The following is a 25,049-nucleotide window of genomic DNA, read 5'->3' as shown; positions in this document are numbered from 1 at the left end:
GTAGTTAAAGAATATGTGTGTATATAAAGTATGTATTTATTTATAGTGCTTATATATACTACATAACATAGTAGTTGAACCCGTGGATTCTGGAGTCACGCTGTCTGGGTTCAAACCCTGACCCTGTCACTTAAAAACATTGTAACCTTTGGGCAAGTGGCTTAATCAGTCTGTGTCTCAGTTTCCCCATGTAGAAAATAATAATAAAAAAATAAAAATAAAACAATAATAGAATCAGGGTGCCAGGGTGGCTCAGTCAGTTAAGTGTCTGCCTTCTGCTCAGGTTATGATCTCTGGGTCCTGGCATTGAGCCCTGCATCAGGCTCCCTGGTCAGCAGGAGCTCTGCTTCTCCTTCTCCCTCGCCCCCCTGCTGATGCACATATTCTATCTCAAATAAATAAATGAAATCTATTAAAAAATAATGGGATCTATTTCATAAAGTTATTATGTGGATTAAATCACGTGAAGCCTTTGAATAGACCCTGATACATACTAAACACACCTGATGGTATCTATGGTTGATGTTATTTGATCATGAAACTCACTTGAAAAAAGAAAGTCTGAACATCTTTTGGGAGCCACCTCTTGAAATACACTTTCCATGATGAAGAGTGGGATCTTAAAAATGTAAATTTTTATGTATAAGGATGTGAAGTATGCCAATCTAGTATAATTGCCATTTTGCATATTAAATCCGTGGCTTTGGGACTCCCTAATTTTGGTGCTGTTGGCCATAGTGGCATTGGTTTTGGTGACATTTATTTCATTTCTTTCAAAATAAAATATTTCTGAATTTAAGAATTCTGTAAGCACACTTGATTAAAGCACTTGTCTTCTTAACAGCCAGAGGCTTTCCACGGATTCCTGCTCTGGGCAGGCACAAAGCTACTGAACATCTTCTTGGAGCTAGCTCTGTTTCCATGTGCCAGTCAGCTGTAGATGTCACAGCATGGGTGCTGTAGAGATCTCTGCAGGGAAAGATGTGGGCGGCCACACCCCCTTCTCGATACTCTAACTTAAGGGACTACACCTGCGCTGTTGGACCCCCTGGCCAATCACCTACAGTCAGACACCCAACCAATTCAGAGTCTCTACTTTCCCTTTCATTTAAAAAGGATAGGTTCACTAAATATAGAATTCTTAGGTTGACAGTTTCTTTTTCCTTTTAGTACTTTAAAAATGTGATCCCACTGTCTTCTCACATGCATCATTTCTATCTAGAAAGCCATAGTAATCCCTAACCTTTGATTCTCTCTGTATAATGTGTCTGTTTATCTGAAGGTGCTTTCCAGAGTTTCTTCCCATCACTGGTTCTAAGCAAGTTGGTTAGGATATACCTAGCTGTCTCTTTCTTCATGTTTCTTGTACTCAGAACTCACTAAACTTTGTGGAAGTGTGGTTTTATTGTTTTTATCAAATTTGGAAAAAATTTTAGCCATTAGTTCCTCAACATTTTTTTCTGTCCTTCCCTTTCTTTTCTGTATTTCAGGACTCCAAATTCCCATGCATTCAGTGGCTTAATATTATCCCACAGCTCACAGATCGTCTGCTCATTTTATAAAATTCTCTTTCTCCTGATCTTTTGTTCTGAATATTTTCTATGGCCATGTCTTCAAATTCACTAGTGTTTTCTTCTGTAGTCTCTAATCTACCAATAATCCTATCCAGTGTAGTTTTTATCTTAGATCTTGTAATTTGCTTTAATTAGGTAAAGGGCGCCTGAGTAGCTCAGTTGGTTAAGCATCCAACTCTTGATTTTGGCTCAGGTCATGATCTTAGGGTCATTGGATCAAGCCCCTCATCGGGCTCCATGCTCGGCCTGGAGTCTGCTTGTCCCTTTCCCTTTGCTCCTCCCCCCACTCACACTCCTTCTCTCCCTCTCTGTCTCAAATAAATAAATAAAAATATTTAAAGATGTGTTAGGTGAGTTCAAAGAAGTCTTTGGTTTGGGGGTAATTATTCCCCACAATTAAGGCAAACTGTTCTGTTGAATCTCGAAGTTTTCGAACTTCAGTGGTTGGTAATAGGCACTATTCCCAGGCCTGTGTAAGCAATGGGCATCATTCTCTATCTTTTGTATAGGATTTCCCCTGGCCTTGGGTAGTCTTCCCAGGCACACACTTTTACTTCTCAGCCAAATACTTAAGAAGAACCATGTTCAGATCTTTGGCGTTCTCTCTCTATGCAGATCCCCCTCTGGTACTCCTCTGTAAGCTCTAGCTGCCAAGGTCAATTTCTTACACACATCTGTATCGACTCAACTCCAGGATTCCATTCACTCCACCTGGGTTCACCCTCTGCGCTGTGGCCTGGAACCTCCCTCCAGGCAGTAAGCTTGGGAAACCACAGGGTCACCTCATTTGTTTCCCTTCTCTCAAGGATCACTAGTTTTTTTATTAGCTAACATCCAGTGTCTTGCATCCTGTTGTTTCCTACATTTTTGTCCATTCTCCTGGTTTGTCTTAGGTAGGAGGGTAAATTAAGTCCTTGTTATTACATTTTGGCTAGAAGTAAAAATCTGGTACTTACTCTCACTTTAGTAGGGTTTCAGTCAAGAGAGGAAACAATGCATGTACTCAATCCACCATATTGAAACAGAAGCACAAAAAGCACCTTTTTAAAGAGGATGCTGATATTTATAGTATCAGAACCTCTATAACACAAGCTTACGGCCTTGTAATTATTTATTCAAATTCATAATCTCTAAATGGACTTCTTAAGGAGAGGAAACAGCGTCTCATTCATTTTGGGGTTATCTTAGGGCTAAATGGGAGTTCTATAAATATTTGTTGAATAAGTGAGTAAATAATGTCATTACTGGTAAGGTTGCAAAAAATAAGGAGTTAAGACTAAAGGTAAGTGTGATTTTAGTTAAGATCTTGTAGGGAAATGCAGTTTGTAGGGAAACACGGGACAGTATTTTTTAGACTGCAGCTTTTCAGGAGATGTTAACATTAGCACCTGTTTCTGCCTTTGTGGCAGCAAGCACTTCTTTAAAATGCTGTCATACATTGTTCTGGTAGGATGTGTCCTCAACACTTGGGAGAATTTTATTCTTGGCCATTAATTCTGGTCGTTTTCTAATCAGATCTCTGTGTAGAAATTATTGTGGAAAAACAGAAAAATACATTTTTCCAATCCATCTACTTCCTTTTTTTATTTCTGTGTAACACAAATTTAATATTTTAAAGAATTCTTAAGGTTCAATGTGTAGTGATAAAGGCAAATGGATATATTTTAAGATCAAATTTCCTCAGTTTTTTTTTTCCTTTTTAAAGAGTGTGGAACTGTATGATATATTTATTAAATCTTTCAAAGATTCAGAAGCTGAGAAAATTGAGATAATCTAATAATGTCACTTATTAATTCCTTGGCTTTTAAAGTCAGCATAGCATAGTGGTCTCAAGTAACTGTGGAGTCTGATTGCTTTTGTTTGGCCTCATTTTTGCTAGCTGTCTGAACTTGAGCAAGTCACTTGACCTTTCCAAGCCTCAGTGTGCCTTGCGTAAAATGGGCTAGTAATAGCACATTCTCAGTTGTTATAAAGATTAAAATGGTTATTGCTTATGAAATGCCTTAAGTGGTGTCTGATACGTGGTAAGTACTAGGTAAGCATAAGTACACAAAAATAAGATAAAACAAAGTGAAATAGAATAAAATAAGAATAAAACCTTACTCCATCTTTTAGCATTTTGTCTCATTCTGCCTTTCCCAAGAAGTAAAATCTCCACTGTCTGTTTTGTCAAAATATTTCTTACCTTAATAGGCTGCCTTTTTGGAAATCAGTTGAATATAGAAGGTAAAGGAATCTTTCCTAATTTCCTTTTTTTTTTCCCCCTTTTTATTGCTAATTTCCTTTTATAGATCTTTTATGCAGCAATGATTCCTGTCTCCCTACTTATTTCACTGGGTCATGGCTAAAATTAACAAGTCAGGAAATGACAGATGCTGGAGAGGATGTGGAGAAAGGGGAACCCTCCTCCACTGTTGGTGGTAATGCAAACTGGTGGGTCATGTTTAACCAGACTTTTTCCTTGACCTTCCCCTATCCTTTAGTCAAAACCTTCAGTTTTCCTCAGCTCTACCTGAAATTCTGCCTCTGAACTGTCCCCTCCCCCGTACCAAGATGACGCCAAGGATTTCTCATCTTAAGGTCTGATCTACCTTCACCTGTTTTGTGGCTATTACCTGGCATGCTTTAACACCACAAATATGTTTTTCCATCCACACTGAGTTCCTTCCTAATTTAACATCCTTAGTTTCTACAGTATTCTGATTTCATAGGTATCTAAGGCTTGCAGCATTATTTCAGGTTGTTAGAGACATACTTTTTTTTATTAACATATAATGTATTATTAGCCCCAGGGGTACGGGTCTGTGAATCACCAGGTTTACACACTTCCCAGCACTCACCATAGCACATACCTTCCCCAATGTCCATAACCCAACCACTCTCTCCCAACCCCCCTACCCCCGGCAACCCTCAGTTTGTTTTGTGAGATTAAGAGTCTTTTATGGTTTGTCTCCCTCCTGATCCCATCTTTTTTCATTTATTCCCTTCCTACCCCCCAGGCCCCCCACGTTGCCTCGCAACTTCCTCATCAGGGAGATCATATGATAATTGTCTTTTAGAGATATACTTTTTGATTTACTATCCCTTTTCCACTTTTAAGCTTATTTATCTATTATGTTAATTTGTTATTTATTTATATTCTGTATTTTATATAATGATAGAATTTTTAGTATGTACTTAGCATATCATTGTCCAGATTATTAAGAAGTTGTTAAAAAAAATGCTTAATCAGCAATAAGTGATTGACTTTATTTTGTAAATACAGCTCAGCTAATAGCTTTTTGAAATTTGTATTGATTTATGTTTTTATTCTGTCATCTCAGCCTATCTGATGCCCTCTTTGGGGACTTCTGTGCACAATGCATATCCTTATATCTATTTCTAGCTTGGTATTTGAGGCAAGGGAGACCCACAAGGAAAACTCCGCAGAAACAAGGATACGCCTAAAATCAAAATTTCCTAATTAGAATTAATTTCAATGCAGTCCAGTCCCATCCAGCATCAGGAGGCTTGACAGCTGTCAAAAGCCCATCTCAAACCCACGGTGCACGTCGCTCTCTCTGCCTGCCTCCCTGGGGCAGTCACTGTTCTCAGTGTGTAGATGGTAGAAGCTCTGTGGGTGTCTGACAAGAGAACCTCAGTTAGGCAGATAGGCAGGCTACACTTACTTCATCACACGGCAGCCCTGTGCAATGACGAGTTCTTATTGGGAGGGTGGGATAACGTGTAGCTTAAATAAAGCCACATTGTGATGTCATGGTTTCTAAACAAACTCTCCTGGTGGATACGGGCCTGACACTTCTGAAGTTGCTGGTATAATTGAACATGAACATGTGGAAAGGACAAGTCAAGGCAGAATGATGAAATTCTTGAATGCTTTTGTTTAAAATTACTCTCATATATGTGTGTGTGGAGACACACACACACACACACACACACACACACACACACCACGCACCTGCATATGTGAACTGTTCCTTGGGTGGTTTTTTTACCATTTTATCCAATCAAACACAGGCAGCTCCTACTGTGATCCTTCTGTAGATGAGTTCGCTAAATATTTGGAGAAATAAGAGGGTATCTTTTGTGTCTGTAGTAGTGGATTTTGCTGGCTCTTAAAACATTATCTTTTATAAGTCCCCAAGTGTTCGAAGTGAGGAAACCATCTTTCCTTTGAATTTAGCAAATAGCATTTATGTGTATACATGCTTATGCCATCTACTCACTTACCCTGTAATTGAAACACTATGGAAAAGCAAACCATAAGCTTTTAACATTGTCAGGCGTGAGCTTCTCCTTCTCATCTTCTCCTAAATTGATGTTTAGAAGAACAAGAGGCCTCTCTGGTTCCGTGTTTATAAACCTTACCAGGGATGGGGGCTTGGGGGGGAGGTCAATGCCTTCTTAGACTCAGAATCACATGATAGTAAGTGAATCTAAGTAATGGCTCAAGTGCTTTCTAAGCAGTGGTTCCACCGATAATCACACACATCCTTCTTTTATTTAGTAAATGCCGATAAAAGCTAAAAAGAAAGCAGTGCTATTTGCATGTTTCACACTCTTACTCAATCTGGAGTCCAGTAATTCAGTAGTCTCATGTGGGAGCCAAGAGAGGCAAACAGAACTGATTTCCAGAATCCCCTAGTGGGTGCCCATGGATCCAGGGGTCAGGTGTTTTAAGGTGTGAGACAAAACTGGAAAGGTTTTGCTAGTATGGTGACCTGGCATGCTGGCGGAGAAACCAAATGCTGCCCTTGGGAAGTTTAAGTCTCTCTCCTCCTTGAATGAGCTCTGTTCTAGGATGGCCCTCCTGTGAGGGTATTGTACTTACCATGGAGTTAAATGTCAAATCGTCACATCGTTAGAATGTAAGCAATTAGAACAAGATTTATGTTTGTAAAAACATTTGATTATCAAAGTAAGTAATCAGGGTACATGGAAGAAAGATAATGCAGAGATGTGGGTTCTGGAGGCAGATGACCTAGTTTCAAGTCCCATCTCCACTTGCTGAGTGATCTCAGGCTCGTCACTTACACTCTCTGGGCCTCAGATTCTTTCTCTATGAAATGGGGGAAATTATAGCTAGCCATACATTTGTAATGAGTGTTAAATGCATGGATATGTGCAAAACAATTCATAAATAATAAGCACTAAATAAATGCTAATTATTATGATTTTATTAATACATATGAAGAAAGGATTTTCACAGCTAAGATATCAAAAGAAGTGGAGGTGTTGAGACACCCTCTGACTTTAAAGGATAAATTCCAGTATGAAATGAGGCCCTGTCTGACAACTAGATCCCGTATGACAGAATGGTCTGGCACGGATATGTAAATGTCAGACTTCAGCTGGGGAAAATGTTTAAAGGTGCCAAAAATTATTTTGTGGGTTTTTTTTTTTCAAATTAGGAAATCCTCATTCTTGTCTAACTTGTTCTCCCTTAGCACTATCTCTTACTCTATGTCTGCGTGTGTATCTGTCTTCCAAGCCTTGTTTTTTTTAGAACTGGTTGTGAATTCTTTATTCTCTCACATAGACATATGACAATGGGGGAGGAAGGATATGTATTTCTTAAATATCAGTAAGAAATCTGTCTTGCCATCTCTACAGAGTGGAAAATTCAGCAAGGAGAGTCTGTTAATTTCATCCCCCTTTCAAGTCCCATTCAACAGTGTACTTAATGGATGGTGCAGATTAACCAGACATTTCCACCATGAGTAATGGTGAAGCCTTCAGAACTTTGGGGTGGGTGTGGATTTTGTATATACCAAAGGGAATCCTTGGGATGACTTTTGAAGCAGTCTCTTTGGGGACTACACTAACAGTCTCTGTATCTAGTCTAACATACAGACTAACAGTCTCTGTATCTAGTCCACTCCTAGGCTACTAAAACCCATTTGTCCTTAAGCATGGGAGCCTGAAAGTACCTGCAAAGTTGGGATCTCTCCTTGAGGGAATCCTTAACCAAAACTGCCAGGTATATGGGTCTGACTACCCCAGTTCCCTCGCACTTTGGCTGGGGGAATTCTGAGGCATGTATGTTGCACAGTTTTCCAGGGTTTCCCTCTGAGTCACACACTGGAGTGTCTGACTTCCCATTGCTCCCATTCCCTAGCCTCCTTCCCTCTCTCATGACTCCCATCACTTCCCTGAGCTCCCTGCACCACCCCAGAAACCACCTGGCTCTCTGATCCCTGGCTCTGGGTCTCTTCTAAGATGGTATATACATCATAAAGGCAGAAGGCCATCCACTAAGCCTGGATTAGGTTTTGCCAAAACTACTCTGGGCCCTGTATTGGCAGGGCACAATTAAAGACCATTGCTTCCCCTGGGTTTGAAATTCTACCCACTCAAGGCACAGCTTATCATGGATGCAGACCTGTCAGAGTTTAGACTGTTGGGAAGTAGGCAAGAACCACAGCCACTCATTTGCTTACTTAACCTTCTGTCTGCAGGACAGCCAATTTTTCTTGGGGGTAGAAGATTTTAAGAGCAGCAGACTCACTTCTAGCATCCAGCATGCTGTGAATGCTGGTTTCTAAGCATGGGTGGGCCTCAGAAAATGCTCCTATCCATCTCATCCACTCTCTTTACTGACCTATCAGACGAGTACTTTGCTGTTATTCTAGTACCAACCTAGCTAAACCAGCCACCATACCCACCACTGTGTAAAGAAAACACCTGCTTCCTATAAGGTTCTCTAGCTGATGGGAAAAATGGGCTGGTTCACATAATCTCTTACTGCACACGAACTCATCCTTTGGCAATCTGAGACCAAGAGTGCACATTTAGCCAGGTGGATCTCTTAAAATCATCTCCTTTACCATATTCTTCATTTTAGTCTTATCCCTATCTTCTTTCCTGTTTTGCTTTATCACCTTTGTGATGCTTTAATTCTCAGCACACCAGCTGAAGCTCTGTGAAATCTGTATCACAGTATATTAGCATTCCAGAATACATGCAATCCCTGAGTAGACAATAAATTTGATTTTGCACAAGTGGCATCCTTTATACTTTGCTCATAAGGCAATCTCTCAAGTGTATCTTTTTTTTTTTTTAAACACAACACAAATAGTCTGGTGAAGTAAAAATGGGTTGCATGATGGGTTTTGTGCTCAGCAGAAAGAACTTGGACAAAGCAGCCGTGCTGATGTTCTTATTTACAAAGGTTGCCGTCTGGGAAATTAGTGTCTGCTGCTGCCAGTAATTAGGAAAATTTAGGACCCCTAGTGCTCCAACATCTTGCATTAAAGGTTGTATGTCATCAGTGTTTTCATGAGAATTTGCTGGATTTCTGTCATTAATAACAGGCATAAACCCAGCAAGCAGTAGAATATGCATTACATTTAATCAATTTGCTATTTGTATTCATTATGTATGTCCTCCATTTTGAGTCATGAAAAATTGAAAGGCCGTTACAAATAGAAGGAGCATCATGGATTACAAATGATGTAACAAGAGCATAAGCGCTATTAATTGGTCAATTGTGCTTGTCAGTACATTTAAAGTGATTAAGGCAGAAAGATTAGAAGGGACATGCATGCGCTTGGGAAGGAGAAGCCCAGGAACACTGGGGTGCAGCTGAGTGCCTCGTGCCCACATAAATGCAGCAAAAGCCAACAGAATTTATTCCAACAAATTCATTCAACAAGTGTTTGTTGAGCATATGCTGTGTGTCAGGGGTTGTGCTGAGTGGTGGAAATATAGCAGAAAAAGTAAAGAGGTCTTTGACCTCAGGGGCTTATAGGTGGATAGGTGGGTGGGGAGGGAGAATTGTGAATAATACATAATACGTAGATATAGGGGTGCCTGTGTGGCTCAGTAGGTTAAGCCCCTGCCTTCAGCTTGGGTCATGGTCTAAGGTCCTGGGATCGAGTCCCACATCAGGCTCTCTGCTCAGCAGGGAGCCTGCTTCCACCCCTGCTCTGCCTGCCTCTCTGCCTACTTGTGATCTCTCTCTCTCTCTCTGTCAAATAAGAAATAAAATCTTTAAAAAAATAATAATACATAGATACAGATATGTAACACAGCTATGTAATATCTGGTAGTGGTAAGACCCGTGAAGATCACTAGAACAAGAGAATGGCATTGAGAGTGACGAATGGTAGTGAAGGTAGTCCTCTTGGGGAAGTGACATGTGAACAGAGGTTTAAATGAAGAGAGAAGGAAGATAAGCCATGTGGCTCTGGGGAGACGGCAGGACTATTCCATTCATATGAATTGGTCCAACACCTCAACTTCTATTGTAACTCTCAAGAATACAAGAATCCTTTTAATTCTTTCTGTTGGCTTGACCCAATGGAACCGCTTCTCCAGAGCTGGAAAACTCTATCAGTCGTCTCCCTACTACCCCCTTCTGTGGTAGCAGTTCTGTTAAAGCGAAACTGATGGCTTTAGTTAGCATTTTAAGTGCAGGCATCTTGAAGTCCTCATCATGGCTCACAAAGCCCTCGGTGACCAGGCTCCCATCCCACATTGCATACCAGTCTTCTCTCTTTTGCTAAGTTCTAGCCCCTGATCTTTCTGTTGCTCACACTGATAGCTCTTAGCTGTCTCTCTGCCCGGTACATTCTGTCCTCAGACTCAGACCTCTGCCGCCAGATCATCTCCTCAGAGAAGCCTGCCCTGACTAGCAGATCAAAGTCATTTCTTGGTCTCTTGCTATTTATTAGGTCCTCCTGCTTTGTTATCATCATGGCCCTTACTATTACCTGAACTGCCTGCTCTCTGCTTGTTTCTTGCGTAGCTCCCACTTTTGTGTATATACACCATGAAATCAGACACTCATCACCTGAGTTCACTGCTGTGTTCCAGCACCTACAACAGTGCCTGGTGCAAAGAAGAGGCTCAAACGCTCAAGACGAGGGATGGAATGACTGGGTTAATGGGTGAGTCAATCAATCAGTCAGGTAATCAGCCAAAATAAAGGTTAAAAAGGACAGTTTGGTTTCTGCTTTTTTATTCAGGTAGCTATTTAAAATTTTGCCTGACGGGGCGTGTGGGTGGCTCAGTTGGTTGAGCAACTGCCTTCGGCTCAGGTCATGATCCCGGACTTCCCGGATCGAGTCCCGCATCGGGCTCCCAGCTCCTTGCAGAGTCTGCTTCTCCCTCTGACCTTCTCCTCTCTCATGCTCTCTCTCACTCATTCTCTCTCAAATAAATAAATAAAATCTTTTAAAAATTAAATTAAATTAAATTAAATTTTGCCTGAAATCCACAAAGAAGAAATGGATGCATATTCTGAGCAGGGCTGTGCAAATGGAAGTCATTAGCTCACATCGATATTTGTGCTATTTTGTTCATTTGTCTAGGATCTCTCGCTATACCTTTTTAAGTAACTTAGTATTTCTTTTCAACGTATTGAATCATTTTTTACAGGCTAAGTGGTATAAGAGCTGATGGTCTACAGCCATGGTTTGAAAACCCTCACACACAGTACAGTCACCTGGGGGTCCCTTGTATGTACCTACCTCTGGATCCCCTAGCAGGCCAGTTGGTTCAAAATCTCTGGCCCAGGGTCTTACTAGACCAGTGGATCTCAACTCTGTATGCTGCTCATGCATATACAGAGTTGAGATCCACTGGTCTAGTAGAAGGATGGACGTATAAAGAGCAAACCACAAAAAAAAAAAAGAAAGAAAAAAGAGCAAACCACAGATAGTGGGTCAAGAACCATAACAGCAGGTGGGCGTGCACGGAAAAATGATGATATTTCTATTTGGTGCATAACTATAACTCAAAAAGAAATGTTTTTAGGAACCCAGAGGCCAAATGACCTGGTTACATAGCAGATAAATATTTCATTTATTTATTACCCACTCCCACCCCCCAAAAACTGATCAAAAAGTGACAAGTATCAGGCATTAAATAATTATTTTTCCTATGTGGGTCCAAACAAAGGATTTTATTTTTCTATATAAGCCAGGAGTTATTGTATCCTTAGGCAAATAAAAAATTTTAATTAAAATATAGTGTCTTTCCTAACTGGCAGACATGAGAGAAAGGAAAATAGGAGAATCCACAGGGTAACCGTCAAAGGGAAAGAATTAACATGTCCTCTAAAATTATTTTAAAAGGTCAGAACTTTCCGAAGTGCGGTGGTGAAGATGATCTGAAACTCTCTTCCTCAGCCTGCCTGTGCCTTTGATGGTGGGCATTGAAGTGTTTAGACTGGGAAAAAGGCAGATCTTTCTGGGTAATTAATTGTGGTTTAGGTTATTCAGCTGAAGATCAAGTTTTGCTTCCCCCTCCCCCTTGACTTGGATGAAAAAGAACAAGAAAGTGAGAATGATTTCATAAGAGCTTAACTGTTGTTCAGAGTGGCACCTCTAAGTAAAATATTGGTAAAATATTCCTGTCTTTTGTCTAGTGATAAAAGGTGAGGTTTTAAAAAGCAATGTTTGCAATCTGATCGGCGCTTCACAAGAGTCCGTTAGCATGTTGTAAGAAAGTTTGCATCTTGTCCTCACCCTTTTGGCCTCTCTTGCTTTACAACGCTCTCTGCTCCTCGCAGGGAAGACCAAAGTGTCCAGCCACCCTATAAACTCAGATGAACTCCTCTGAGGCTAGGAAGAGCGGCTGACAAACCTCTAGATATCTGCACTGCCACCCTGTCCCCTTGGATTTTACAGTTACCAACAGTGGGTGATCTTGAGAAAGGCTCACAATTTCAGAGAAGCCATGTACTAGAATACTTAAAGAAAGTGATATTTTATAAAATAGAGGAGTGACCTGGGGGAGGAGAAGGACGGAAGCAAGGAGGACCTAGCAGCCTCTCCAGAAATGAAGGTGACCAAGATGGCCAGCCCAGGCAGGTGGCTCCCTGAGGACACACTCCACTGGGAGAAGCAATGGATCTCAAGGCTAGCTGTATACTGGGGTCACCTAAGGTGCTTGAAAAATCCTGACACCTGAGCCCCCTGCCCAGATTCCTGGGAGTCAGGGGTGCTGGGTCTAGGCATACCTTATAAAAGCTCCCAGGGGACCTGAATGTGCAGGAAGGGCTGGGAACCACTGATGCCATCCCAGATTAGTGACCAGAGTAACCAGGGAATTATCATTGGTGGCACAATCCACTGAGCTCAAGGTCTCGGCATACCCGGGGCTCGGCAGAGGGCAAAAACTCATCATCAAGGGAGACACTGTGGTGGGAAAAACTGAACACAACCACAGTGGGGTAATTGTTCCCTTCTTTCTGTGACTTCCTGACATCTTGCCCTGCAGAAACTGCATTGGGCAAGACAGACATTGCTGTCAGATAGATGCCCATCGTTTAGATCCCTCCTTCGGCTAATGATACTGTGGTGAGAAAAGCCACTTGCAGATGAAGTGAATACTTGAGAGAGAATCAGAAGCGGAGTGACAGTGGGCCTGGTAAGCTCTACTTTGAAGGAGAGCAGGTGAGTCTTTGGGGAGGTTTACGCAGAGATCCAAGGCAGCCTGAGACACACAGGCCAGTGCCGCCAGGGCTCTGGGGTGTAGAGACACCATGTGATTTCACACCTCCTGCATGTTCCCAGGACAAATCAGAGTTGGGGAGAAGATCCGGAAGGGGAAGAAGCCAAACAAGGGTGCAATGGAGGTGAAATTCCAGATGCAACATGGTCTCAAGGGAGGACCTTGGGGTTTGCCCAGCCTTGGGGCCGAAGAGTGTGAGGTCTGTGTACTCCCACAGGGGCTACACATTGGCGAAAGGCCACCAAGGCTTGATGGGCTTGCTGTAGAAGAAATGTAGCTCCAAGGCCTAAGGAGCATCTCCTGAAGGTCACAGGTGGAAGCTGGTAGCGGCATAGGCTCCAGAAGCTGGGAGATGGGTGCACACGCTGATAAAGGGATCCAGGGGGATCTGGGCAGGATACCGACTACCTGCTGCTGCCCCAGCAAAGCATCACGTCCTGGCTGGGTGTATTTCTCTTGAGAAATCCTAGAGCGTATTTCTGCATTCCCTCCTCTGATTGAATAGATTTCCTCCCATTACCTTTCTCTTCCTTACCGCCCCGTTCCTTGTTTTCATTGTTTTCTGTTTCTTGTGATCAGCGTGGGAAGTCTAGGAAGTCTGGAGGAGGATGCAACTAAGGGAAGTGGGACAAGGAGGTCACTCTGACCTGCACAACAGCGTGGATGATCTCTGCAGCAAGAGACAAGATACCCACCCAAAGGGACCCTTATAATGGGAGACTTCTCCTCACACAAGAAGTCAGGTACCAGGTGATCTAGATTTGACTTAGTTGCTCAAAATATCAGGACTCAGTAAGGGTGTGATACTGTGATTGATAGTAAGAAACATATATTTGGTCTTTGTTCCTCACTCCTGGCCCAGACATCCTAAAACTTTTGGAACTTCCTAGCTGAGGAGAGCTAAAGGTGATGTTGTTATGTTAATCAGGCAACTTTTGGATCCCACCTTAAGGATGGGGGCTGGTTACCAGGAGAACCAACCATGTGATCAGAGGGTTGGAACTTTCAATCCCACCCCCAAGCTCTAGGGAGGGGAAAGGGGCTGGAGGTTGAGTCCAATCACCAATGGTCAATGATTTAATCATTTGGGGAGATTTAGGGAGAGGGGAACACTCAGAGAAAGCATGCAAGCTCCTCACCCTTTTTCAGGACCTTGCCTGGTGCATCTCTCCTATCTGGCTGTTCCTGAGTTCCATCCTTTTATAACAAACCAGTAATCTAATAGGTAAAATGTTCCTCTGAGTTCTGTGAGCTGCTCTAATGAATTGAACCCAAGGAGAGCATTAGAACCTCTAGTCTGTAGCCGGTTGATCAGAAGCACAGGTGACAATGTGGACAATTGGCATCTGAAGCAGGGGTGGGGGAGGGGAGTCTTGGGGGACCGAGCTCCCAACCTGTGGGATCAGATGCTATCTCCAAGTAGACAGTGTGAGAACTGAGTTGAATACTTGTAGGACACCAGCTGGTGTTGGAGGACTACCCATTGATGTGGAAACTGCCCTCACCCCCAAACACACACATGTTGAACCTGGGTGCAGAATTATAAAGGGCTTCTCTGCCATCCTCCTGGCCTTCATCCATCTTGGTGGCCACATGGCTTCTAGCATCATGTCCTCACACAATAATATCCAAAATCAGGGAGGGAGGGATTGGCTTTTCCTCACACGTCACTCTCCAGTCAAAAAGCAAAATATTTTCCAGATCCAGGCACAGAATCTGTAAATATAGGGTTGGGCAGGTATCACCTTCCTATTACTCAGTTTTAAGGATGGTTGAGGAAAGGTAATGGCATTTTGGCTTCTTCCTGCCAGTCCCTGCAAAAGGAGGTACTGGTTATTCTCCAGTTGTCCCTTTGGATTCATCCTCTGCCCTTTTCTGCCCTGCTCCTTACGCCATGCTCTTAGAGGCTGATACCTATAGATTTCACCACCAGGATTTGTCCTTTGGGTTTTAATGGGATTCAACCCAGGGGAGGCCCAGGAGGAGTTGGGAGGGAGCAGGAGAGAAGTTGAGGTATTTATTCCCTCTGCTCGGAGACTGCCAGACCACAGTCTGGCAGGGTCTGTGTTTCCCTGCTAAAGGACCAGGTCCGGAAGATAATGCTTCCTGCTACCTTATGAGGTACTGATTTACCTTCTCTACTTAGATCTACAGTCCACGTGGCATGGATCTTCTCCTTCTGCTTTTTATTTTGAAAGTTTCCAAATCTACTGAAAAGGTAACTTAATAAAACTCTTATATCCTTCAGTTTGATTCCCCAGTGGTTAATAGTTTGTCACATTTTCTTTATATCTCTCAATATAGAGACACAGAGAGACAACTGACCCTTGAACAGTGTGGGTTTGAATTTCATGAGCCTACTTATATGCAGATTTTTTTCAATAAATGCAGTACAGTACTATAAATGTATTTTCTCTTCCTTATAATTTTCTTAATGACATCCTCTCTAGCTTACTTTTTTGTAAGAACACAGTATAACATATACGAAATATGTGTTAACCAACAGTTTATGTCATCAGTAAGGCTTCCAGTCAACAGTAAGTTATGAATAGTTCAGTTTTGGGGGAGTCAAAAGTTATATGTGGATTTTTCAACTGCTGGGGGTTGGCCCTAACCTCTGAGTTGTTCAGAGGTCAACTGTGTGTAGATATATAGTAGATAAGTCACTGAGCCGTACAATTTTGGGTTTTGCTGAACCATTTGAATGTTCTAGATGTCTTGACATTTCACTTCTTCACTTCAGCATGCATCTCCCAAGGATAAAGACATTCACCTACCCAACACCCCAAAATTAACACTAATTCAATAATATTACCCAATTTGGTCTTTTAAATTTTTTTGCTTAAAAATACTTGCTTGATAATCCCTGACATTTGAGTGGTTTGTAGCTGACAAAGCACTTTCATCATTATTTCATTTCATAACACACTTTTTGAAGCAATTGTTATCATCCTAGCCTTATAGATGAGGAACTGAAGAATCAGAGAAGCCAAGTGACCCACCCCGGGTCACACAGCTAACAAGTAACATGACTGGGATACCATGGCAAGCCTTCCAACTCCAAGTCCCACACACTTTCCATGATATTTTGGCCAGAGTATTAGTTTTTCCAGAACTTAAGCCCCTCAACACTTCCCTTATTTTTTTCCCTACCAACCTACCTATCCACCAAAAATAATGAGGCTCCTGTCCTCCAGCTTCAGACAGAGATACTCTGAATATGCTAGTTTTCCACCTTGGCCTCTATTTGGTGTAGAAGAATGCTAGGCAATGTGTTTGGACCCTGCATTTAATTTAAGCTAGCATGACTGATTACACAGTATTTCTTTACTGCATTATGCTTGATTCTCACCTTCATACCCTGACACAGAGTGGAAGAAAACTTCCCTCTGAAAACCCCTGGATTTTATCCTCCCTGGTGGGAAGAAGCTGCTTTATGCTGCTCAATAAGCAGGTGAAAACACGGGTCCTTGAAGCCCCACCAGGGCAGGATTTCAGACTCTCGGCTGCCAGACCTCCCTCTCAAGCATTTCCAGGACCAGCCCCTCTCTGTGCTTTGCCACTGTCATGTACCAGCCCCAGCCATGTCCACTCTCACTGGGAAACTGCAGCAGCCCCTCACCTGGTCCTAGATGGCCCTCTGCCCTTCGTTCTTATCTCCTGCTCTCGACAGGTGAACCTCATCAGTGATGTCCAATGACCCTGGAATGAGGGCTGCAGTCCATGCTGGGGCCTGTGCCACCCTTCCTGACCAGCCCCCACTGACCTCACAGCCACCCCTCACACCGTGCTCTCCACTCCATCCCGAGTTGAGGCTACACCAACCTTCTTTTCCTTAAACAAGCCCGGCCCCACCTCAGGGCCATTCTACCTGCTTTGTTGTCTGCCTGCAATGCTTTGTCCCCCATATCTACCCCCGGTCACTGATCCTTCACACCTCAGCCCTGAGCGCCAGCCTAGATCCTCATAAATGCTTTCCTCTTTTTCCTGAGTGCAGCCCCAGCATCTCCTCGTAAGTGCTCAGCAAAGTGTTCATATCCCCCTATATCTCTTGAGGAGGAAGGGAGACCCACAGGGGGGCAACACATAAAGTCACACCACAGGTCACTATCAGAGCCATGGTCTTTCTCACCCAAAGCTGCTGCTTCAGGAAGGAGGCCCCTCCTGCTTCATCCTTGGGCTCCATAGCCAAGGAGACGTCCCCTCGCCCCTGCCACTGTCACAGGACACTGTCCATGTGAGGAGACAGAAACTCCGTCCCAGCCTTCCTTTCATGTTTTCTCATGAGTCTGCACCTGTTCACCCATCCATTCGTTCATCTCCTTCCCTATGACCATTCCCCTACTTATCCAGTATTAATGAGTTTAATTACATGTGTGGCATTGTGCTATTCATAGGGACACAGTAGTGAGCAGAACAGACATGTTGCTGTCCTCAGGGAGTCACCATGTACTAAAAACGACAGACTAAGTCACGTACGCCGATGAGAGAATGTTGGATGGTAGCCAGAGGGCAGTGCCAGGAAGGAAACCCGGAGAGCAACGCGATGCAGGAAGCAGGGGGCAGTTCCCCACTTGGCTTCAACCCATCTTCCTCCTTCTTAACAGAACCCCAGTTGCTTTCAGTTGTCACCCCCCTCAAACATCCCCTGGGCCTTAGGAGAAACCACCCATCCCAATGCCCACATCCCAGGGTGGACTGGATTGCCCCAAGGATAATTCCACCCTCTTGAGAGTGATGGGATCAAAGAAGGAGTATATGACTCATTTCAGGCCAGGCAATTCCTCTAGCGAGGCAGGAACTTCTATGGAAAGTGTCCTTGCTTTAAGAGAAAGCCACAAAAAGAGATGGTTTCTCCTCTGCCTCCGGATGTGGTCATATCCGGATGTGATGGCTAGAGCTGCTGCAGCTACATGCCCCCAGCGGAGGGTGAAGCCGGCCCCACACCAGCTGAGCCGAGATGCATGAACAGGGGCCCTGATGACACCGGTGAGCTGCTGTTTCAATCAGTCCTGGGGCCCTCAGACTTCCCATCCAGAAGAGATCCTAAGTTACCATTTAACATCCCCTTTTCTTATAGCCCATCGAAAGCACCAAAATTGACAGAGACGTGGACCTCACTGCTTTGTCTCTAGCTCGGACCGTGGTGCCTGATACGTAGTAGACGCTCAATAAATGCTAATGGAATGAATGGTATGTCCTATGTAAGATCCCCCAGAAGCAGACCTGCAGACAAGGCTTCCTGGGAAAGTGCTGTGTTATGGAAATACTCCCAGGGTGGATCAGTAAAAGGAAGCAAAAGAAGGCAAGACAGGGGAAAGCCAAGCACCGAGAGGAACTTAACCAAAGCCCCCTCTGGGGGCAACTTCCTCCTGATCCCCCAGGGAACTCTGGAGTCCACTCCTCCTAAATTGTCCCACCTGCAGCAAGGGGCTGGCCTTTCTTAATCCCACTCCTCAGTCTCTAGCTAAAGGCCATCTCAGGAGGATATAAACACCACGCCTCCTCCCAGCTCTCAACTCTTATAGTTTAAATGGTTCTAGGAATCCTAGAGTGGCACCTGCTGACCACTGGAGGCAAAAGTGCAGTGAAGTTAGCAGAAGGATACACAGAAGCGATAGAGGGGTCAAAGAGGATCTGCATGTGGGCCCCCCGGGGTAGATGAATGAACAGATTCTGGATGCATCCACAACTGAATCTCAAGCAAATAGCAGCCCTGAGGCAGCCTTCTGGTCTGCAAATTCTTTCTCCATATCCCTCCTATGGTGAGGGGGCATCTTTTACTGCTGCCCACACACGAGAGCCAATGGGAGCCCCCAGCTTTTATTAAAATGGAAAAAATTTGCATTTCAAAATTATGACTGGGCTTCAATATTCATCTTGAGGTTCTTTCGCAAAACATTGAAAGCTAGATCATGATTTGACGATGGAATATTGATTTTACATCTATATTTGTATTCAGAGGTCTGTGCTTGTGTGGATAGAACACCCACCCCGCAATATCTTCTCTTTTAAGTCAATATGAAGACGGATGATCCCCACAGGCAAGTTTTGATAAAACGCTGGTGTCGATACAAAAAGACATTCATGCCAATGCAAGTCAATACCCGTTTATTGGTTTGGGCTGCTTCTGCTCCACGCAGCAGGCTCCAAGGAGGGGTTTCCACCAGCTCCTAGCCAGTCTGCATATTTCTTCACTTATATCATGTGAGTGGAAAATGCCAGGGGAACGTGGGCCGGTGGGGGGCTTCAAGAAGGGAAAGAAAATAAAAGCAAGCACAACCTGTAAATAAGTCTGGGGGAAGCTTTATTAGTGTCATTAGCCGTGTGTTTGTCTTCTCTCAGTTTCAAAAAGAGTAACATTGAAACAGCAGAAGGAGCTAGAATCATTTCCATCCTTGTTAGGTTCTCATCATACGACAGGCACTGGGACTTGTCTTGGCTGTGGGTATGTGCTGTGTTTGCCTGCCTGGCACTTTTTACCACCTGAAACTCCATATATTTAGTACTATATTTAAAAATCTCATGTATTGTCTGCCTTCCACACTGGAAAGTGGGATCCAAAGGGACAGAGGGGTTTTGGTTTGTTTGTTTTGTTCATTGCTGTATTTCTAATGTCTGGATGCCGAATTAGTTTCTTTCTGCTTCATGCAGCCATCCAACAAATTGAGCAAGTTCTATGTGACAGGACTCAACTAGGTCCTTGAGATACATCAGTGAGAAAAACACATTCTAGTGGGCTATAGGGCAGTAGAGACAAATAAATACTATATAGAGTCAATTAGAGGGCAGGGATTGCTAAGGTTGGGGAGCAAAGTTAGAAGAACTCGAAGGTTGGGGACACAGATTATGTTTCCAAATCAAGTGGTCAGGTTCAGCCTCCGTGGGAAGGCAGAGTCAAGCAGAGTCTTGTAGGAGGTCAGCAAATGAGGACGCGGCTATGGAAGGAAGGAGATAGGGATTTCCAGGCACTTGGAATGGTGCACATTTCCCAAGACAAGACAGGACTATGCATGGCTTACCTAAAAAGCAATACAAAACGAAACAAAAAGAAAGAAAAGAAAGAGAAAGAAAGAGAGAAAGAAAGAAAGAAAAGTGGGTGGCTAGGCAGGGTGAATAGAATGTTAGAACAATTAAAGGGATGAATCTGAGGCACCCAGGGGCCTCAACAGCTGCCCCCTAGGGAGAGCTCATGTGAAGAATAAATTTAAGCAGAGACAAACAGAGCCCCCTGGATCCAGCCATGCCCAAAGCAACACCTAGTCCACATCTTTTCAATGCTTGAGCCAATATATTTCCTTTTTATAATCACTTCTCACTCGAAGAGTCCCTAATAAAACCCCCTGAAATCCGGGTGCCTAGAATGCCTGAGTTACCGTGCCCACAGCAGATTTCTAAGATACCCGCTGGCTGGCTCTCGGGCAATGGGAAATCTAGCCCGGGAGGGCAAGGGCTGGCATCTGTCTGTGCAGAGGAGGCCTGGACAGCTGACAAGTGAGAAGGAAGCTTTCAAATTTGCAATTTTCAAGTGTCAGAAGGATATTGTACGACTCTTCTGACGCTGAGCGTCGTAGGCTGGTTTTCCCCATTTTTCATCAACACGTCTGCTGTGTGAGTTATGGCCTTTGCCCTCACGTGATCCGAAACCCACAGCCGAGAGCAAGAACTCCAGGTGTTACCTTTTCCACCAAGTCACAGGTGAAGGACCAGAGAGACCCTCTTCTTCAATTATCCGCATTGTCAACACAAACTTTCAAAGGAACCTATTCAATTCAGCGGGCACTTTGAATGGTTGCTCTTCGAGATGCCGGGGAGTCAGGGAAACACACAACTTGATCTGTCCCCTTAAAAGGCAGACAATCTGGTGGGTGAGGGCTCCTTTGATTCATCTCATTCACATGTATGCTAAAGATGACATTAGGTGCTGGGGTGGAGATTCCCCCAAGAGGACAGGCAGACATATGCATGGGAGTACTCTGTGTGTGCTCGCCCATCACTTTTCATTCAGCAAAGTGAAGTAAGCACTTCCTGACAGCACAGCACTCTTTTAGGCATTAAGGATATAGCATCCCGTGAGATGGGCAAAACCTCAATCCATGTGGAGCTTATGTCCTATGGTGGAGACAGACAATAAAGCGACACTAGTTTTTTATAAAAAGATTTGTTTATTTGAGAGAAAGAGAGAGCACAAGCACAGGGGGAGGGCCAGAGGGAAAGGGAGAATCTCAAGAAGACTCCCCACTGAGCAAGGAGCCCAACATGGGGCTTGATCCCATGACCAGAACCAAAATCAAGTCAGACACCCAACTGACTGAGCCACCCAGGCACCTGACACTAATTAAAAAAAAAGATGATTTCTGTCAGCAAAATATGAAAGGAAGACAAGAAAGGATCAGAGGAAGCCTTCAGAAACAACTGCAAAACAAGGAATAAAATGACAATAAATACGTATCTATCAATAATTACTTTGAATGTAAATGGACTAAATGATCCATTCAAAAGATGTGACAAAAGATGTGATCCAATCAAAAGTGTGACCGAATGGATTAAAAAAAAAAAAAACACACAAAAACAAGACCCAGGGCACCTGGGTGGCTCAGTTGGTTAAGCATCTGACTCTTGATTTTGGCTCCGGTCATGATTTCAGGGTCATGAGACCAAGCCCCACAGGAGGCTCTGTGTTGGACATGGAACCTGTTTAAGGTGCTCTTGCCCTCTCCCTCTGCCCCTCTCCACCCCACTCATGCCCTCTCCCTTTCTAAAAAAAAAAAAAATAATAATAATCATCATCATCATCATCATATGCTGCCTACAAAAGACTCATTTTATTTATCTATTTATTTTAATCTCTTGATTTTTAATGTAGACATTAATTTAATATAAGAAGTAGATGGCTCAAGCAAAACACAGTGAATTTATCACTCTGTATGGGCTTCCAAAATTGTACAATAGAATCAAGATGTATCTCCATGCTGAGATCCCCTCACTCTGCAAACCTCAGGCTGATCTTGATCCAAATTCTCAGAAGCCTCTAGTAGAGAGTCAATGCCCAAGACACTCTGCAGGATCTAGGGAAACATTTACTAATTTGTTTTGGGGCAAAATCTTACCAGTATCATCAGGCATGAAGGCAGATTATTTTCCAGTGGCCATCAATATAGTCATCTAGGGGTGCCTGGGTGGCTCAGTGGGTTAAAGCCTCTGCCTTCGGCTCAGATCATGGTCTCAGGGTCCTGGGATCGAGCCCTGCATCGGGCTCTCTACTCACCTGGGAGCCTACTTCCCCCCTCTCTCTCTGCCTGCCTCTCTGACTACTTGTAATCTCTGTCTACCAAATAAATAAATAAAATCTTTAAAAAGAATATAGTCATCTATATGTTTAGTCAGCTTTCATTGGATATCACATATGGAAGGTTTGGTGGTCCCTAGACAGTGGGAAGAGGCTGAGGAGAACAAGACACACACAGAGCTGAAATCCAGCAGTTACATACCTCTGCTGCCATACCAGTTGTTTACCTATTTCTCTGCTTCCATCCTCCTTGTTAACTGTCACCATGCAAGCCTCAGCCCTGTTGGCCCTCAGGCCCCCGCAGGAAAGAGAGTGCCCCAGACAGGACAGAGGCCAGCTCCTGCTTCTCGGCGGTTGCCCTCATGTGGCCACTCGTAGGAACTGCAGCATCACGCACCAAATTTTCTAAGAGAAAATAAAATGATAAATGTCCCCCCAAATGCCCAATTGCTCCACAAGAGACTCATTTTAGACCTAAATCACCTGCAGATTGAAAATGAGGGGATGGGGAAACATCTATCATGCAAATGGATCAAAAGGAACCCAGAGTAGCAGTACTTATATTGGACAAAAGAGACTTTAAAACAAAGACGGTAACAAGAGACAAAAGACTATGTATAATCATAAAGGGGACAATCTAACAAGAAGATGTAACAACTGTAAATATTTATGCACCCAACATAGGAGCACCCAAATACATCAAATATAAAGGAACTAACTGAGAATAATACGATGATATTAGGGCACTTTAACACCCCACTTACACCAATGGACATACCATCTAAACAGAAAATCAATAAGGAAACAGTGGCTTTGAATGACATATTGAGTCAGGTGAATTTAACAGATATTTAAAACATTCCATCCTAAAGCAGCAGAATACACATTCTTTTCAAGTGCACATGGAACACCCCCCCCAGAACAGATCACATATTATCCCACAAAACAAGCCTCGACAAATTCAAGAACATCAAAGTCATACCATGCATATTTTCTGACCATGAGGCTCTGAGTCGAGAAGCCAAATGCTAGAAAAAACCTGGAAAGACCACAGATACATGGAGGTTAAATAACATGCGACTAAACAATGAGAGTCAATCAGGAAATAAGAGAAGAAATAAGAAAATACATGGAAGCAAATGAAAATGAAAACACAGTAGTCCAAAGCCTCTGGGATGCAGTGAAGGTGGTCCTAAGAGGGAAGTACATAGCAATACAGGCCCACGTCAAGAAGCAAGAGAAATCTCAAAAAAACAATCTAACCGTACACCTAAAAGAGCTAGAAAAAGAACAACGAACAAAACCTAAAACCAGCAAAGGGAAGGAAATAATAAAGGTTAGAGCAGAAAGAAAGGATATAGAAACTAAAAAACAATAGAACAGATCAATGAAAGCAGGAGGTGATGCTTTGACCAAAAAAATCAATAAAACTGATAAACCTCTAGCCAGACTTATTAGGAAAAAAGAGAAAGGACTCAAATAAATAAAACCACAAATGGGAGAGGAGAAATAACAACCCACACCACAGAAATACAAACAATTATAAGAGAATATTATGGAAAATTATATGCCAACAAATTGGACAACCTAGAAGAAATGGATAAATTCCTAGAAACATATAATCTACCAAAACTGAAATGGGAAGAAATAGAAATTTTGAACAGACTGACAACCAGCAAAGAGTTGGATCAGTAATCAAAGTAACCAGTAATCAAAGAAATTCCAACAAACAAAAGTCCAGGACCAGATGGCTTCACAGGCAAATTCTATCAAACACGTTAAGAGTTAATACTTACTCTTCTCAAACTATTCCAAAAAATAGAAAAACAATGAAAACTTCCAAATTCGTTGTATGAGTATTACCCTGATACCAAAACCAGATAAAGATTCCTCTCAAAAAGAGAACTATAAGCCAATATCCCTGATGAACCTGGGTGCAAAAATTCACAATAAAATATTAGCAAACCAAATTCAAAAATACATTTTAAAAATTCACCATGATCAAGAGAGATTTATTCCTGGGTTACAAGAGATTTATTCCTGGGCCACAAGGGTGGTCCAATGTTTGCAAATCAATCAACATGATACATCACACCAATTAGAGAAAGGATAAGAGCCATACAAACATTTCAATAAATACAGAAAGAGCATTTGATAAAGTACAACACCCATTTATGATTAAAAAAAAAAATTCAACAAAGTAGGTTTAGAAGAAACATACCTCAACGTAATAAAGAATATATACAAAAAACTCACAGCTAATATCATCCTCAGTGGACGAAAACTGAGAACATTTCTAATATGGCCAGGAACAGACAGGGAGGTCCACTCTTACCGCTGTTATTTAACACAGTACTGGAGGTCCTAGCCACAGCAATCAGACAACTAAAGAAATAAAAGGCACCCAAATTGGCAAGGAAGAAGTAAAAGATAACATGATACTCTATGTAGAAAAACTAAAAGACCGCACCAAAAAACTGCTAGAACTGATACACAAATTCAATAAGGTCACAGGATACAAAATCAACATACAGAAATCTGTTGCGTATCTATAAACCAATAATGAAGCAACAGAAAGAAATTAAGAAAACAATCCTATTTGTAGTTGTACCCAAAATAGTAAGACACCTAGGAACAAACCTAACCAAAGAAAGGAAAGACCTATACTCTGAAAATCATAGAACACTGATGAAAGAAATTGAAGATGACAGAAAGAAATGGAAAGA

The sequence above is a fragment of the Meles meles genome, chromosome 19 (assembly GCF_922984935.1).
Source record: "Meles meles chromosome 19, mMelMel3.1 paternal haplotype, whole genome shotgun sequence".
Classification (NCBI taxonomy): domain Eukaryota; kingdom Metazoa; phylum Chordata; class Mammalia; order Carnivora; family Mustelidae; genus Meles; species Meles meles.
Note: the sequence above shows the minus strand (reverse complement) of the source record.